A 19,166-nucleotide genomic window follows, 5' to 3' on the forward strand; every position below is an offset into this window, starting at 1 on the left:
TCGGCCAACGTTGTCTACCTCATACGTTGCAGGAAAGGATGCCCCAGAGCATGGTATATTGGCGAGACCATGCAGACGCTGCGACAACGGATGAACGGACACCGCGCAACAATCGCCAAACAGGAGGGTTCCCTCCCAGTCGGGGAACACTTCAGCAGTCATGGACATTCATCCACCAACCTTCGGGTAAGCGTACTCCAAGGCGGCCTTCGAGTCACACGACAACGCAAAATCGTCGAGCAGAAATTGATAGCCAAGTTCCGCACCCATGAGGACGGCCTCAACCGGGATCTTGGGTTCATGTCACGCTACACGTTACCCCACCAGCGAACAAATGTTATCTGTTTTTAATATAACGGGTCAGTTGCTGTCTTTTCTATGTTTCTACCTCTCTATCTCTTTTTTTTGTTTGTTGTTTTTTTTGGTGATTTGTATATTCTGAGACCTTGCAGGTAACACCTGTCTGTCTGCACACTGATTGCCTTGGCAACGGGCAGTTGAAAAAACTGTCTGTAATCACCAAGCATTGTTCTGTGAATTATAAATGCGATTTCATTTCGAGGATTTCATTTCCACATCGTTCACCTGAGGAAGGAGGTAGCCTCCGAAAGCTTGTGAATTTAAAATAAAATTGCTGGACTATAACTTGGTGTTGTAAAATTGTTTACAATTATCCTAGATTGGGTATTGTGCAATGAGAAGGGGTTAATTAATAATCTTGTTGTGCGGGGTCCTTTTAGGGAAGAGTGACCATAATATGATAGAATTCATCATTAAGATGGAAAGTGAAGTAATCCAATCCGAAACTAGGGTCCTAAATCTAAACAAAGGAAACTACGAAGGTATGAGGAGTGAGTTGGCTATGATAGATTGGGAAGCTTCATTAAAAGGCATGACTGTGGATAGGCAATGGCTAACATTTAAGGAACGAATGCATGAATTGTAACAATTATACATTCCTTACTGGCACAAAAACACAAAAGGAAAAGCGGCCCATCCATGGCTAACAAAATAAATTAAGGGTAGTATTAGATCCAAAGAGGAGTCATGTAAAGTTGCCAGAAAAAGTAGCAAGCCTGAGGATTGGGAGCAGTTCAGAATTCAGCAAAAAAGGACCAAGAGATTGATTAAGAAAGGAAAAATAGAGTATGAGAGTAAACTTGCCAGGAACATAAAAGTGGACTGTAAAAGCTTCTACAAATATGTAAAAAGAAAAAGATTAGCAAAGACAAATGTAAGCTCCTTACAGTCAGAAACGGGAGAATTTATAATGGGGAACAAGGCAGAGCAATTAAACAAATACTTTGGCTCTGTCTTCACGGAAGAAGGCACAAATAACTTCCCAGAAATGCTAGGGAACCAAGGGACTAGTGAGGAGGAGGAATTTAAGGAAATTAATATTCGTAAAAAAAATAGTGCTGGAGAAATTAATGGGACTGAAAGCCGATAAATCCCCAGGGCCTGATAATCTGCATCCCAGAGTACTAAAAGAGGTAGCCATGGAAGTAGCGGATGCATTAGTAGTCATCTTCCAAAATTCTATAAATTATGGAAAAGTTCCTGCAGATTGGAGGGTGGCAAATGTAATCCCACTATTTAAAAAAGAAGGGAGAGAGAAAACAGGGAACTACAGACCAGTTAGCCTAACATCAGTAATAGGGAAAATGCTAGAGTCTATAATAAAGGATGTTATAACAGGACACTTAGAAAATATCAACAGGATTAGACAAAGTCAACATGGATTTATGAAAGGGAAATCATGTTTGACAAACCTACTGGAGTTTTTTAAGGATGCAACTGGTAGAATAGATAAGGGAGAACCAGTGGATGTGGTTTATTTGGATTTTCAGAAGGCCTTTGATAAAGTCCCACATAAGAGGTTAGTGTGCAAGATTAAAGCACATGGGATTGGGGGTAATATACTGACATGGATTGAAAATTGGTTAACAGACAGGTAACAGAAAGTAGGAATAAATGGGTCTTTTTCGGGGTGGCAGGCAGTGACTAGTTGGGTACCGCAGGGATCAGTGCTGGGGCCCTAGCTATTCACAATATATATCAATGATTTGGATGAGGGAACCAAATGTAATATTTCCAAACCTGCTGATGACACAAAACTAGGTGGGATTGTGAGTTGTGAGGAGGATGCAAAGAGACTTCAAGGCGATTTAGACAAGTTGAGTGAGTGGGCAAATACATGGCAGATGCAGTATAATGTGGATAAATGTGAAGTTATCCACTTCGGAAGGAAAAATAGAAAGGCAGAGTATTATTTAAATGGTGATAGATTGGGAAATGTTAATGTACAAAGGGACCTGGGTGTCCTTGTACACCAGTCACTGAAAGCAAACATGCAGGTGCAGCAACCAGTTAGGAAGGCAAATGGCATGTTGGCCTTCATTGCAAGAGGATTTGAGTACAGGAGCGAGGATGTCTTACTGCAGTTATACAGGGCCTTGGTGAGACCACATCTGGAGTATTGTGTGCAGTTTTGGTCTCCTTACCGAAGAAAGGATATAATTGCCAAAGAGGGAGTGCAGCGAAGGTTCACCAGACTGATTCCTGGGATGGCAGGACTGCCATATGAGGAGAGATTGGGTCGACTCGGCCTGTATTCACTCGAGTTTAGAAGAATGAGAGGGGATCTCATTGAAGCATATAAAATTCTGACAGGGCTAGACAGACTGGATGCAGGGAGGATGTTTCCCCTGGCTGGGGGGGTCCAGAATGAGGGGTCACAGTCTCAGGATACGGGGTAGGACATTTAGGACTGAGATGAGGAGAAATGTCTTCACTCAGAGGGTAGTGAACCTGTGGAATTCTCTACCACAGAAGGCTGTGGAGGCCAAGTCACTGAATATATTTAAGAAGGAGATGGATAGATTCCTAGACACAAAAGGCATCAAGGGGTATGGGGAGAGAGCAGGAATATGGTATTGAGATAGAGGATCAGCCACGATCATATTGAATGGCGGAGCAGGCTCAAAGGGCCGAATGGTCTACTGCTCCTATTTTCTATGTTTCTATAACTACACCTGCAGTCATATCTGTTTAAACTGTTTCTTTAGCATGTATTAGTATATATGGCTGGTGGCAATTAAATATTGGGACGACTTTGGTCCCTGCCACAAACTCCATTGCAGAGTCACCGACTCCATCGCTCCCCCTGGCCACTGTCTGAACCAGACCGTTTGCAACCTTGGCATTCTATTTGACCCTGAGCTGAGCTTCCGACCTTATATATCATCACCAAACCGCCTACTTCCACCTCTGTAACATTGCCTGTCTCTGCCCCTGCCTCAGCTCATCTGCTGCTGAAACCCTCATCCCTGCCTTTGTTACCTTTCAGACTTGACTATCCCAATGCTCTCCTGGCCTGCCTCGCATCTTGCTCATCCAAAACTCTACTTCCTGTATCCTAACTCAGACTAAGACTGGTTCACCTATCACCCCTGTGCTTGCTGACTTATGTTGGCTCCCAATCCGGCAATGCCTCGACTTTAAAATTCTCATTCTTGTTTTCAAATCCCTCCAAGGCCTTGCCCGTCCCTATCTCTGTAACCTCCTCCAGCCCTGTAACCCCCCGAGATCTCTGCGCTCCTCCAATTCTGCCCTCTTGCGCATCCCCGATTTTCTTCTCACCACGATTGGTGGCCATGCCTTCTGCTGCCTAGGCCCTAAGCTCTGGAATTCCCTCCCTAAACCCCTCTGCCTCTCTACCTCTCTCTCCTCCATTAAGATGCTCCTTAAAACCTACCTCTTTGACCACTTGTCCTAATATCTCCTTATGTGGCTCGGTGCCAAATTTTGTTTGGTTAGGCTCCTGTGAAGCGCCTTGGGATGTTTTACTACGTTAAAGGTGCTATACAAATGCAATTTATTGTTGGTAATTAGGCCTAGAAATTCTTTTGTGACCATTTTCGGCGCAAATTATAATTAATACAAATAATACCAAATAAATTATACAAATAAGAGACAGTTACATTAAAAAGTTTACTTAAGAATCTGTTTCTCCACCCAAGTAAGACAAATATTTAATATTTCCTCTTTTCAAACAATAGAATCGTTTGATTTATAGACCAATAGTTGTTGTATTTTGTATTAAATTTCTTTTATGCCCATCACAAGCTGAGAACTAATGAAGCAAAGTAGGAAAACTCTTTATAGGTCTGACCAAAATAAAGCAGGGAGGGGCGAACAGCGGGTACAGAAAGTACAGGTACAAGAATACAGAAATGCTCATTCTTGGTACAAAATTATAATTAAGGGGTTTAGTGGACAGATTTTTTAAAAGCTGGAAAGAGGTAAACTGTGCTGGATGAAACAGGAAAGTAATTTTATTCAGAATGTGAAGAGGCATTAGAAAGAGGAAAGGTGTGTAAAACACCTCCAAAATGGAAGGCAACATAGTGAATGTTAATGGGAAAAACCAATGCAAAAATAGAGGAGCCAGGTAAAATCAATGTTTAAATCATAGGGCTGCAGAATTCCCAGAAGAAGATAAGATCGTGCTCTTGAAGTTTGCAGTGAGCTTGGTTGGAGTATATTGGAGCCATAGAAAGCAGGGTTGGAGTGGAAATGGGAGAGAGATTTGAAGCAGTGAGTTACAAAGAGGTTTGGGAACATGGCATGAATCCAGCTAAGTTTCTGGCAAAATTAATGCCAGTGCTGGGAAAGAAGAAATGTAATTAAAGGACTAAGTTTCTTTATCTAGGTCACACAAATGTTCCCTCAAGACAACAGAGTCTTTACGCAATCTTTCTGGGATTATCTGAAAACTTATCTTTTATTACAGCATGTTTGAAAAAGTACACTTTTATGTCTGTACTTACTGATCTTTCTTTTAAAGAATTCCAATATCCAGTCCAGTCAGAGTACTACAGACTATTTGAGCAATATGAAGGAAGTGAGCAAGTTGTGAGGATGAACCAAACCAGTCCAATATTTGGTTTGCGCATGCAGCTCAGCAAAATCTAATCCTCCAGCAGTGGTTGGGGAATGTTGCAGTAAGTGGCATGTGCTGACATAGTGTATGAATGTGAATGATCGGTACGTGAAGAAATGACATTCAAGGCACTGCAAGAAGTGAAACTTTATTAGCTAACCAAACTCTTGAGACCTGCATAAGGTTCAACCTAATGCAACCCGATCACATGTAAAACATTATGTGACCTAATCTCAGTTATGAACTATATGCCTAGAAATGGATTTAAGTTGGCTGATTTAGCACATTGTAGTACAGTACTCTGCCTCTCCAGTACATATCTCCTGCTGCTACATGTTCACAATATAATTTAGATACTGAACAGAGTTTATATCATTCAATCAAAAACATGGCCTATAGCCGTCTTACAATATGTAGGACCGGAAGATTAAAGGTGAAAATAATACTGACTTCCTATGATTTTGTTACTCTATCAGTGACATCACTTCCTGAGAGTGCAGCTGCCTATCTCAGATACATGTCAATTTATTTGCAGAATAGTGTGTGGTTTTGCATGAGGCAGGAAGAAGAATGGTTTTGTAACCACCACTTCTCCTCTTGGAGACTTCACTGCGTAGGTTTGTTCTTTTTTTATTAGCTCGAAGACGCCATTTTAAGAACATAGACATTTTCACTCGTTCTTATCAGGTAAGAAACACTTTGGCAATTCCAGGTAGTTAATACAAAGCTGATTTTAGTAAGGAAATTGATTGTGATAGGCAGAAGTGCTTATTGTTATTATTCCATGCTTTGATAACGTCCTGGGCAATATGCAAGCTATCTTCTGTATTGATTTCACATCCTCGGGATAGTCTGATTTTTATCCAGTGTGATTGTGTTTCTTTGCAATGTGAAACCAAGGTTGTAGAGATGTTTACATTAGTCTTGAGACTTGATCTCTCATCATTCTGATGTACTGACTGGTGTAGTTACATGAGTTATAGTTTGCGGTGCTTCACCATTTTGTTCTGTGCATTAAATTGAGCAGTCATTGATGGAAAATAATAGGTTGGCTCAAGGCTCATGCGATTTTATAAATAACATTTTTTAAAACTGCTATTAAATGATATCAATGCACTTTGATAACAGCTACAAAACCAGTGAGATGTGCTTGAAATTCATTCTGCCTTTGTGTGTTTTTAAATGTAATTAGTGGGCCATGAAAGGCCCAATATTAATAGATTATAAAATGTTTCCACTAGTTTTAAATAACTTGACTGTGAAGTAGATAAGTGGATTCAAATATTACTTAAGGATCATTCTGAATGATATTGATGATAGTAGTAGTTTACAGAGTAAAACTTAAAATCATTGCAAACTAGTATTATTGCAGTGTTGAGAACAGTTGCTGTTGGTGTGTGACATTACAACAGGATTTGTGTTGCTGATCTGGCTTGAGGCCCGAAGATCACAGGGACAGAGCTAGTTCATGGACAAGGGGAAAGTGGGTCGGTATAAATGATAGAAAGGAGAGAGAAAAAAGGTGTCCACAAAGGTAGATCTCACCAATGCAAGTCCATCTCATTTTACCCCCTCATTTTAGTTTGGAAGCTATATTTTTCCTAATTATAGGTTTTTCCCTTACTATGCTGTAGCTCTACCAGCACAACTGTTGAACCAACCGATGGGAAACATATTAGAACAGTATGAGTTAAATTGTCCTTAAATTTTTATCTCTCAGTTGAACTCTGCAGGGGGCATTGCCAAGTCAGGCTGATAGTCTGTGCTTCTTAAAGGCGGGGGGGTGGGGGGAGGCTGGAAGGTTGTCAGTTTTGATTAAAAGTTGACACTGGAATTAGGCTTTTCGGAAAAAAGTACCCTGCACAGGCAGGCACACAGCAAGAAGTTGTGAAAGACAGGGGCCTGCAGTGGTTCATCCCTGGACTGTAGGGCAGAATCTAGGGAGAGATTATTGTGCTAAAGTTAAGTTAGATGATCCACTGAAGAGGAGATAGTGTTGTGTGTTCTTTATTTTGTATTATTACACAAATATAAGTCGTAACGATTGAATTAAATGACTCTGGTCGTACCTAGTATTCTGCACATTTCACTATACTGTAGAATAAAAAAGCTTACGATTCAAACCAAACTTTGGAGCGATGGAAGAGATACACATGCGCAAGACATGAATAATTCAGTCCAGATTGCAAGGAGATGCTTTTGTTGCATTGCTGGGTTACACTATCTTAAAGGGCAGCATGAGTCAGCTCCCATAAAAGTAAGACTTTCAGACTGCATAAGAGAATGTCTGATGTCACCCAACCCGAAAAGGTAACTACAGCAGACCCCTATTTGTAACAACCCATTAGTGGCAGCTGGTAATGAGCCACTGTCCGTGTGCATCTTCCCTCTGGACACTAACTGGCTTAATCATTCATGTGGGTTTTGTGTGTGATTTGGGATTGGCTGTGGTAATTACTGATTGCTCCTGATGACAACAGCTATGTTAAGCCAACTCAAAGTGGATTTTAATTAAAATATTTTAGTTCGGGGAGGGAATCTAGCCCGAAATTCTGGGTCGAATGTATGTATGAGAGCAAACAGCAATATCATGACTTCAGCTGTAAAACATCCGATTCCTTCCACCAGTGACGTGAAGTATTTAAGTAGATGGCACCAAGCTGGCAATAACACTGGTGGAGACTCATACTATTATAGTAGGTAAAGCACAGGAGGAGGCAATTCAGCCCTTCGTGCCTGTGCCGGCTCTTTGAAAGACCTATCCAATTAGTCCCATTCCCCTGCCCTTTCCCCAGAGCCCTGTAATTTTTTTCCCTTCAAATATTTATCTAATTCCCTTTTGAAAGTTACTATTAAATCTGCTTCCACCACACTTTCAGGCAGTGCATTCCAGATCATTACAACTCGCTGCGTTTTAAAAAAAATGTTTCCTCATTTGCCCATCACCTTAAATCTGTGTCCTCTGGTTACCGACCCTTCCGCCACTAGAAACAATTTCTCCTTATTTACACTATCAAAACCGCTCATGATTTTGAACACCTCTATCAAATCTCCCCCTAACCTTCTCTGTTCTAAGGGGAACAACCCCAGCTTCTCCAATCTCTCCACATAACTGAAGTCCCTCATCCCTGGTACCATGCTAGTAAATCTCTTCTATACCCTCTCTAAGGCCTTGTTATCCTTCCTGAAGTGCGGTGCCCAGAATTGAACACAATACTCCAGCTGAAGCCAAACCAGTGTTTTATAAAGGTTTAGCATAACTTCCTTGCTTTTGTACACTATGCCCCTATTAATAAAACCCAGGATCCCATATGCTTTTTTAACAGCCTTCTCAACTTGTCCTGCCACCTTCAAAGATTTGTGTATGTGCATCCTCAGATCTCTCTGTTCCTGCACCCTCTTTAAAATTGTACCATTTAGTTTATAATGCCTCTCCTCGTTCTTCCTACCAAAATGTATCGCTTCACACTTCCCTGCATTAAATTTCATCTGCCATACGTTAGCCCATTTCACTAGTCTATCTATGTCCTCCTGAAGTCTGTTACTCTCCTCCACATCGTTTACTACATTTGAATTTCGAATCATCTGCAAACTTCAAATTATGTCCTCTTTTCCCAAGTTCAGGTCATCAATATACATCAGAAAGAGCAGTGTCCTAATAGTGACTCCTGGGGAACACCACTGTATACTTTCCTGCAGTCTGAAAAACAACTGTTCATCACTACTTTGCTTTCTGTCCCTTAACTAATTTTGTATCCATGCTGCCACTGTACCTTTTAATCCCATGGACTTTAATTTTGCTAATAAGTCTATCATGTGGTACTTTATCAAATGCCTTTTGAAAGTTCATATACACAACATCAACTCTCTCCGTTACTTCAGCAAAGAACTCAATCAAGTTAGTCAAGCACGATTTTTCTTTAACAAATAGGAATGTGAGAACAGTAGGCCATTTAGCCCCTCGAGCCAGTTCCGCCTTTCAATGAGATCATGGTTGATCTGTGACCTGACTCCATGTACCCATCTTAGCCCCATTTCCCTTATACCTTTGGTTAACAGAAATCTATCAATCTCAAATTTAAAATTAAAAATTGAGCTAGCATCAACTGCCGTTTGTGAAAGAGAGTTCCAAACCTCTACCACCCTTTGCATGTAGAAGTGTTTCCTAACTTTGTTCCTGAAAGTCCTGCCTCTAATGTTTAGGCTATGTCCCCTTGTCCTAGACTCCCCAGCCAATGGAAATAGCTTTTTTCTATTGACCCTATCAGTTCCCCTTAATATCCTTAAAATTTTGATCAAATCATCCCTTCATCTTCTAAATTCCAGTGAATACAACCCTAGTTTTTGTAATCTCTCCTTGTAATTGAACACTTGGAGTCCGGGTATCATTCTAATAAATCTACGCTCCACTCCCTCCAAGACCAATATATCCTTCCTAAGCTGCAGTGCCCAGAACTGAACATAGTACTCCAGGTGTGGTCTAACCAGGGCTTGTATAGCTGTAGCGTAACTTCTACCCTCTTGTATTCTAATCCTCTAGTTATAAAGGCCATCATTCCATTAGCCTTTTTGATTATTTTCTGTACCCGTCCATGACATTTTAATGATTTATGTGCATGGACCCCATAATCTCTTTGGACCTCTGCTGTTTTGATCTTTTCACCATTTACAAAATACTCTGATCTATCCTTTTTAGGTCCAAAATGGATGACCTCACACTTGCCTACATTGAAATCCATTTGCCACAGTTTTGCCCATTCACTTAATCTATTGAGATAGCTCTGTAATTTAATGCTTCCATCTATACTGCTCACAATGCTGCCTATCTTTGTGTCATTGGCAAACTTGGATATGTGGCTCTCTATCCCATCATCTAAGTCGTTAATAAATAGAATGAATAGTTGAGGCACCAACACAGATCCCACTGGGACACCACTAGTCACATCCTGCCAATTTGAGTACCTGCCCATTATCCCTATGACCTACCCTTTACACATCCATGCTGGCTGTCTCTGATCAGCTGAAAATTTTCAAGATGTTCAGTCACTCTATCCTTAATTATAGGGTCGAATAATTTCCCGACAATGGATATTAGGCTAACTGGTCTATAATTCCCTGGTTTCCCTCTCTCGCCTTTCTTAAATAGCAGAGTGACATGTGCAATTTTCCAATCTAAAGGAACAGTTCCTGAATTGTGAGAACTTTGAAAGACTATAGTTAGGGCTTCTTTAATGTTCTCACCTACTTCCTTTAAAACTCTGGGATGGAAATCATCTGGTCCTGGGGATTTGTCATTCTTTAGTGCCATTATTTTCTTCATCACTGTTAATTTGTTTGAGTTAATTATGGTGAGTCCCGTCCCTGATTCTAAATTAGTTTCCTTGGGGCATCCGGCATGCTATCCTTTTCCTCAACTGTAAATACTGACGCAAAGTAGTTATTTAACATGACTGCCGTTTCCTTATTTTCATTTACAATATCACCATTATCAGTTTTTAAGGGGCCCACATTGCTCTTCACCATCCTCTTCTTCCTAATATAATTGTAAAAAATTTGTGTTAATTTTGATATCCCTTTTCTTTTCATACTCCCCTTTTTGTGGTGCTGACTTTCATTTATTAGCCCATACTTTTCCAAGTGCCAATTAATTTTGTCCCGGATTATTGTCTCTAAAAGTTTCCCCACCACTGATGTTAGACTGACTGGCCTGTAATTGATGGGGTTATCCCTCTCCCCTTTTTTGAACAGGGATGTGACATTTGCAATCCTCCAATCTTCCAATCCTCCAGCACCATCCCCATATCTAAGAAGGATTGGAAGATTGTGGCCCGAGCCTCTGCAATTTCGACCCTTACTTCCCTCAGTAACCTAGGATGCATCCCATCTAGACTGGGTGACTTTTCTACTTTGAGTACTGCAAATCTTTTAAGTACATCCTCTTTATCTATTTTTATCCTATCCAATATCACTACTACCTCCTCCTCCTTTACTGCTACAATGGCAGCATCCTCTTTAGTGAAGATGGATGCAAAGTATTCATTTAGGATCTTAACCATGCTCTCTGCCTCCACAAGACGATCTCCTTTTTTGTCCCTAATCGGTCTCACCCTTCCTTTGACTACCCTTTTACTATTTATATGTTTATATAAACCTTAGGGTTCCCTTTTATGTTAGCTACTAATCTATTCTCTTGTTCTCTCTTTGCCCCTCTTATTCTCTTTTTTAGATCTCCTCTGTACTTTCTATATTCAGCCGGTTCTTTACTGAATTATGAACATTACATTTGTCATAAGCCTCCTTTTTCTGATTCATTTTAATCTCTATATCATTAGTCATCCAGGGAGCTCTAGCTTTGGATGTCCTTCCTTTCCCCACCTTAGGAATGTGTCTACTCTATACCTGAACCAACTCCTCCTTGAAGGCCTCCCAATGTTCAATTACTGTTTTGCTTGCCAATTTTTGATTCCAATCCACCTGGGCAAGATCCCATTTTAACTCAATAAAATTAGCCCTCCTCCAGTTAAGGATTTTCACATTTGATTGTTCCTTGTCCTTTACCATAACTGTTCTAAACCTAATGATATTATCATCACCCTTCCCCAAATGCTCCCCCTCTGAAACATGCTCCATCTGCCCCACTTCATTCCTTAGAACCAGTACTGTTTCCTTCCTGGTTGGGCTGGAAACACACTTATCCAGAAAGTTCTCTTGTATACATTTCAGGAATTCCTCCCCCTCTTTGCCCTTTACACTGTTACTGCCCCACTCTATATTGGGATAATTGAAGTCCCCCATTATCACTACTCTATAGTTCCTTGCATCTCTCAGTAATTTGCCTGCAAGTTTGCTCCACTATCTCTTTCCCACTATTTGGTGGCCTATAGTATACACCCAGTAACGTAATAGCTCCTATATTGACCCTTAATTCTATTGTTCCTTAACGCAGACTCTTTTCTTTCCTGGTGGCAATGTCTTGTGTCTGCTGATCAGAGTACTGGGTCCCACGTTTTTCTCACTTTAGTGGGACCTTACATTTTTAGTTAACATCCATCAAGCAAGAAAATACATTTGAATTAATGGCAGATCAGGTAATGAATTGGTGGCTGTTTTTATGCAACAGAATTGGTGCGTGCGCGTACTATTTGACACAAAAAAGGATTCTGATAGTATCTCAGTGGGAGCATAAACCACAGAGTATAAAACCACCAAAGATGTCTGCTATAAAGCAACATGACAGATACCCTTGGATAGACTGAGTAATACAGGGGTACATAAAGTAATACTGAAATATACTAAACTTCACAACTTGAATAAGAATTAACTGAACATGCATGTATCAAATATGAGACTAACAGGAATCAGTTACATACCCACTGCAATGTGCCATAGTCTCTCCATTATGTAAACAGGAATCAGTGTTGCATGTTTCTCTCCACACTTGGAGCTCGATTTAGGCAATTGCAAAATCCATGGCTGTGCATGAAATGGAGTAGGGTTTTGGGGGGGGCGGCGGAGGGGGAGGAAAAATTCTAAAACTGGCCCTGGAGCAGAAGCAGCATTGAAGATTATGGCAGGTATTGAGTTGGGCACAGTGCAAAAGGTGAAGCCCAGACCAGAACTGGTGAATAAATCATGCAGCTGAGTTCATGCAAGGCACAGGCCAGAAGGGTCTGCAGACCAGGAAATGGAAAGAGGGATATCGAGGAAGAATTTTCAAAGGAGCAAATAAAGTGTGAATTTAGGACTGATTAAGAGTTAATTTAGAATCAATTGCCTAATCCAATGTAATTGATTCTCCTTTACCAACGGGTGATTAAAGACTAACTACAATAAAATCTGGCCACTGAGACTGTTCCTTTGTATCTTTTTCACTCAGGCAAGAAAGAGGTTGTTTGCTTATCTGGGTTAGACAATCAAGGAGCTCCAGTACTTATTTGAATGTACAACAAATTAACTAACCCTGTTCAGTGATTTGTTTTGACTTATTTCTATGGAGTCAGGAATCAAGTATGGATTAACTGCTTTCAGTACTTAATTGCTACAGTTCGATAGTTACCGCATCAGAGCATTCAATAGGCTCAACGGTCATGGAGAGTTTTAACCCCGCAGGACGAGCGGGCGGGGGGTAAGGGTTTAATTCTTAAAAAATGTGAAACCTGACCCTACCTGCCACGAACACGCCTACTTCCTGTTTAACCAGGGCGGGTTGGGGGGGCGGGCGAGTAACCTACTCTCGAGAGGCAGGTCAGTAATTTAAATATGTTAATGAGGCTGCGTGCCTCCCAGGATTGGCCGACCCCCTCCCCCCCCACAATCGGTCAAGCCCACCACATCCCCTACCACGACGATCCCACAGCCCCACCGGCGCGATCCGATGCTGACCACCCCCCCCACTCCAACCTCCGCGCGATCTCCATTTTTTCCCCCCCTTGATCTCTTTCTCTGTTTTTTCCTCTCCTTGATCTCTCTTTCTCTGTTTTTTCCTCCCCCCGATCTCTCTCCGTTTTTTCCTCCCCCCGATCTCTTTCTCTGTTTTTTCCTCCCCCCGATCTCTCTCCGTTTTTTCCTCCCCCCGATCTCTCTCTGTTTTTTCCTCCCCCCGATCTCTTTCTACGTTTTTTCCTCCCCCCCGATCTCTCCATTCTTTCCTCCCCCCCGATCTCGATCTCTCTCTCTCTCTCTCTCTCTCCGTTCTTTCCTCCCCCCCGATCTCGATCTCTCTCTCTCTCTCTCTCTCTCTCTCTCTCCGTTCTTTCCTCCCCCCCGATCTCGATCTCTCTCTCTCTCTCTCTCCGTTCTTTCCTCCCCCCCGATCGATCTCTCTCTCTCTCTCTCTCTCTCTCCCGTTTTTTCCTCCCCCGATCTCTCTCTCGCTCCGTTTTTTACTCCCCCCCCCCCCCCCCCCCCCCCACCCCGATCTCTCTCTCTCTCTCTCTCTCTCTCTCTCCGTTCTTTCCTCCCCCTGATCTCTCTCTCCAGTCCTTCCTGCCTGACAGGAAACAGAGAAAAATAAATCAAATGAGGTCCTGCCGTTAAATTCGTCGGGACTTTTGGGCTTTCCATTTTTCAAGTTTTCCCGGCCTCTAACAGTCGCCCCCGCACCCTCCCTGTAAATATCAGGACCACTTTGTCTTATGTTCTTAGTTCTTATGAGTACTAATAGTATGCATACGTTTATATAGGTGGGTTGTATACAGTAGTGTATATTATTAGAGCATGTTATGTATTTATCAGAATTCACATTTAGCAAGAACTAATCTGCATTTATGTACTTATTAATCATAGTATATACCCATATGGTTAGTCATTCAGTGCTTATTAAATGGTAAACAAATAAATTAGTTAGCATACGTTGGTAAGTGTTATATGGATTCTTCGCTCATAGCAGCTTGAAGGGAATTCAAGAAAATTGTCTGATTAAATGTAGTCAGCACAGAAACAAACTGGAAAAGCAGTCATTAGAGACTGGAGTCCACGAGTGATATGTCAGATTTGATAGAAAATCAGTAAAGCTTGAAGTCGTAAGATAATAGCTTAATTTTTCCAAGTATGGCCAGTGGCAAAGCACCTCACCATTGGTGCATACTGAGAAAATTTACCTCAACGTGTCAATCTACAGCCTAAAATTAGCAGAAACTCAGATTCTTAGCAAAAGGACAGCTACTCTGGCATCAGTAGAAGTGCCAGCCAGTGTGCGGCTGACTATACACCCTCTCAAAATCTATACACATGGGTAGGGGTCACCCTTGATCAACCTCACTGGGGCCCTCAAAATCCCATGGTCAGCCCTAGCCACACTGCACAAACAGGAATCAGACAGGCACGTATGCATCATGATGTGATACACCGTAGAATCTAGTTGTACCATCTACCCTCTTTCGGTCTATCCTAAAGTTATTCATTGCGATGAATAAGCTGGAATATTGCCATACTCACCTTGCTTAGTATATGTGGCAGTGATCCAAACTGCTGATTTTGAAACAAGGACACATGGTAAGATATGACCACTCTGGACAAATTAATCACAGGCCAACCTCTTCTCACCTGAAACATTATTTTCAGTAACAACAACAACAACTTGTATTTATAGAGCACCTTTAACATAGTAAAACTTTCCAAGCGTTTCAAATGAGCGATTATCAAACAAAATTTGACACCGAGGGGGTGATTTTAGGAGGCAATTGCGGGTGCATTGGGGGGCGGGGGGGCTCCGAAAATCGCGGAAATCCCGTTCGGGTTCGGAAGCCGGCTCCAACCCGCCGACTTCCAAGTTTCCCAGGGACCCACGTGTGTGCGCACGTGCGACCCGAAAACGGAAGTCCCAGCAGCAATTAAAGCCAATGGGATGACTGTTAAAGAGCCAAATGTACCTCATTGAGGTACTTAAGGCACGTTACCTGTGACAGAGTAAGTAGTTAGAAAGATTTTTAACTTAACTGGGTGGCTTGCCCACCGCTTCTGATTCACGCCTGGTGAAACCAGGGAACAAGAAACTAAATAAATTAAATAAAAAACTATGGAAGGAAGTGAAAACACTAAATGAACCTACCTTTGCACCCTGCTCCAATATCCGATGTCACCCCTTCCGATGCCCCCTCTTCACCACCCCACTCTGGTCTTCCAGTCTCGCGCTGTCTCTTGCTGGGTGCAAAACCCGGAGAGGACTTTAATCATCATCAATCAACATGCGATCGTGTCAAACAGTAAGTTTTGTTCAAGCGGGTTTGCCACGTGCACCTTCACCACCCACCCCCCCCCCCCCACCCCCACTGCCAACCCGCCACCATTGTAAAATTGAGTTCCGAGCCTCATGAGATATTAGGGCAGGTGATCAAAAGCTTGGTCAAAGAGGTATGTTTCAAGGAGGGGAGAGAGGTTTAGGGAGGAAATTCCAGACTTCAGGCCTAGGCAGCTGAAGGCACGGCCGCCAATGGTGGAGCAAAGAAAATCAGGGATGCGCAAGAGGCCAGAATTGGAGGAGCACAGAAATCTCGGAGAGTTGTAGGGCTGGTGGAGGTTACAGAGATAGGGAGGGGCATGCCCATGGGATTTGAAAACAAAGATGAGAATTTTAAAATTGAGGTGTTGCCACATAGGGAGCCAATGTAGGTCAGCGAGAACAGGGGTAATGTGTGAACGGGACTTGGTTCGAGTTAGGATATGGGCAGCAGAGTTTTGGATGAGTTCAAGTTTACGGAGGGGGCAAGATGGGAGGACGACCAGGAGAACATTGGAATAATCAAGTCTAGAGGTAACACAGGCGTGGATGAGGGTTTCAGCAGCAGATGAGCTGAGGCAGGGGTGGAGATGGGCAACGTTACGGAGGTGGAAGTAGACAATGGCTTCGGTCTTCCCACTATTTAATTGGAGGAAATTTCTGCTCATCGGACAAGCAGCGTGTCAAATCAGAGGCAATGGAGAGGTTGAGAGAGGTGGAAGGAGGTAAAGCTGGGTGTCGTCAGTGTACATGTGGAACCCGAGGTTGTGTTTTCATGTGATGTCGCTGCGGGGTAGCATATGGATGAGAAATAAGGAAAGATCCTTGGGGGCTTTAGTGGTAATGGTGCGGCAGTGGGAAGAGAAGCCATTGCAGGTGATCATCTGGCTACAACTGGATAAACAGGAATGGAACCCGGCGAGGGCAGTCCCACCCAGCTGGACAACAGAGGAGAGGGGTTGGAGGAGGATGGTGTGGTCAACCGTGTCAAAGGCTGCAGACAGGTCGAAAAGGATGAAGAGGGACAGTTTACCACTGTTGCAGTCAGATAGGATGTCATTTGTGACTTTGATAAGGGGCGATTCAGTGCTGTGGCAGGGGTGGAAACCTGATTGGAGGGGGTCAAACAGTGCAGAAGTAAGTCTTTGTTCCAAATGTACAATGCCTAGAACTGAAACAAAAAATGTAACCAATAACATAGTCCATGGTGCCACAGGCACTGCAGTGCATTGGCCATGGTGCATTGCATTATCATGCAACGAGGCCTGAGATCCACTCAACACCTACTGTCTACAGCATGTCATAAGGTGGATACCAAATGTTGTCGGCACATCGAACCTGTGCTCACCCTGCACAAGGCTCCTTTAGGACCCTGTATCTATGCAGATTATAGGCAAGCCCCATAATGCATCAAGAATACTTGAGTGGCATTCCAGCTCCCATTTGCAAAGGTAACTTCAAAGCAGGCCTTCAACAAAATGCATGGTTTACACAGCTGGGTGGCTCTGTGCTCCAGATATGGCCATCTGAGTTGCAGGATCTCCTGCCCCATGCCCAACCAGTGCATCAGACATTTTTGTGGAAGCTCTTGTTTTACCCCTAAAAATGACACATCTTTTAGGGTAGCCAACAGCTGTTGGTGCCTTATAACATTCCACCTCAACCTTGGCATTCTCCCAGTGCGCATACATTATGAGTTAGGAGTATCATCGAAACATTTTAAATTAGCTGACACTGCATTCAGATACAAGATCAGCTTGAAGTCCCGCGGGTGTGGCCAGTGCCCGATGTGAAGCGGTACCATTAGCAGCCCCATATGACTCTAAATTGATTTACTTCAAGATTGTAAGAAAAATCAGCTCCAGATGCCGGTTCAGAACTGGCTTTATTGGATTTGGAACTGAATGAAATAGGTATAAGCAGTCCAATTTGAAATACCCACCTGTCTCCTGTTCCGCTGACATGTTGGCACATGCCGTAGGCAGGTGCAGTATTTACTGATTTTAAGGTGACAATTCACTCTCTATTGCTGCATGGTTCTTGCTTGTCGGTTTTACCAGGTATTGTAAATCTATGTTTTACATTGGGTAAGTTGTAGCCCAATTATAGCAAAGTAGCTGATATTTAAGAGTAACGCAAGACATGCTCGTTTTGGAGGAAATGGTATTAATCTGTCTAACATCTCTAACAGGAACAGCTTCTGTACAAACTGTATATGGCTTTTGTTCAAATGACATACGCTCATGATATGTGCCCTGATATCTGTTCTTGCAGTGTCATTCAGTGCTATCTAGTACATGTCCTGACTCAGGCCAGAGGTATGTGTAAATAATAGGAAGGTTCAATACAATTATGTACAAAGCATCCAAATTAGATTTCATTTCCTGGTGTAGAGTGGGTGAAATCCAAAAGCAGGAAGCCACTCAAAGTGAACCAGGCCCTGGTGTAGCAAACAGGGCCCAATCCATCATGTACTCTGTTCTCACTGCTACAACATACTGAAACTGGGAAATAGTTCTGTCATTGTCCAAATATGTTTTGTAGTTTGACTTGTAGCAGGTACCAGCTTCTTGCATTTCTTATTACTTTAAAAAAAAAACTATTTTACATGTTCGGCATGTGCATAATAAATGTGGTATATTTTAATATTGTAAGATTAAAGTTTGTTTCAGATTTAGTGTAATGCCAGATACTCTATCCATAATGTTCACCCCTCCAACCCATTCCCAAAAATGCTTCCTCATTCTGGTGTTGTCTGTATTTGCATCAACCAATCAGATGAATTGTTAGACCTGGAGTCCATCAAACCAATTGGAAGGTGGGATTTTTTTTCTGCTGCTGGCTGCACGTGGGGTGTGGATGTCAATGGGGAATCTTATTGCCCATCCCCAATGCACATGAGAAGGTGGTGGTGAACCGTCACCTTGAACTGAGTGGCTTTCTAGGCTATTTCAGAGGGTGGTTAAGAATCAACCACATTACTGTGGGTCTGGAGTCACATATAGGTCAGACCAGGTAAGGACAGTAGTGAACCAGATGGGTTTTTACAACAACCTGGTAGTTTCATGGTCACTATTACTAGCTTTTTATTCCAGATTTTATTTAATTAACTTAATTTAAATACCCCAGTTGCCATGGCAGGATTTGAACTCACATCCATCAGATTATTAGTCTAAGCCTCGGGATTACTAGTCTAGTAACATTACCACTATGCTATTGTACCCTTCTGATAGTTATAGCTACCGGTGTGTTTATTTAGTGTTTATCCCTAAAGAAGTGTTTTGTGTGTATGTGTGTATATATATTATAACAAATAAACTGATAAGATGCAACTAAGGCCAGGTTATTGTCTTGTGATGGTTTATTTGCTACAAGAATAGTTGCAGCTGCTTTTTTTGAAATAAGGAGAAGATTCCCTGGTGTGAATGCATTAATTGGGTTTAATTGAACATTCCTGTCGCTGCACTTGCAGAATTGCCAGGGTTGGGAACTCACAAAGGGAGT

At 42.2% G+C, this 19,166-nt stretch overlaps 1 protein-coding gene across 3 annotated transcripts in view; it reads left to right on the forward strand.

Annotated features, from left to right (window-relative positions):
- Positions 1–19,166, forward strand: part of dock8 (dedicator of cytokinesis 8) — a 233,949-nt gene that overhangs the window by 59,121 nt on the left and 155,662 nt on the right. The window contains exon 1 of one of the 3 annotated variants that reach the window (XM_067983266.1): positions 5,528–5,632. The exons of the other annotated variants lie outside the window; for them this stretch is intronic. The gene's annotated coding sequence lies outside the window, so the exon portion shown is untranslated. Of the gene's footprint in view, positions 1–5,527; positions 5,633–19,166 lie in introns of those variants that run through there. 3 annotated transcript variants of the gene reach the window in all.

The sequence above is a fragment of the Heptranchias perlo genome, chromosome 4 (assembly GCF_035084215.1).
Source record: "Heptranchias perlo isolate sHepPer1 chromosome 4, sHepPer1.hap1, whole genome shotgun sequence".
Lineage (NCBI taxonomy): Eukaryota > Metazoa > Chordata > Chondrichthyes > Hexanchiformes > Hexanchidae > Heptranchias > Heptranchias perlo.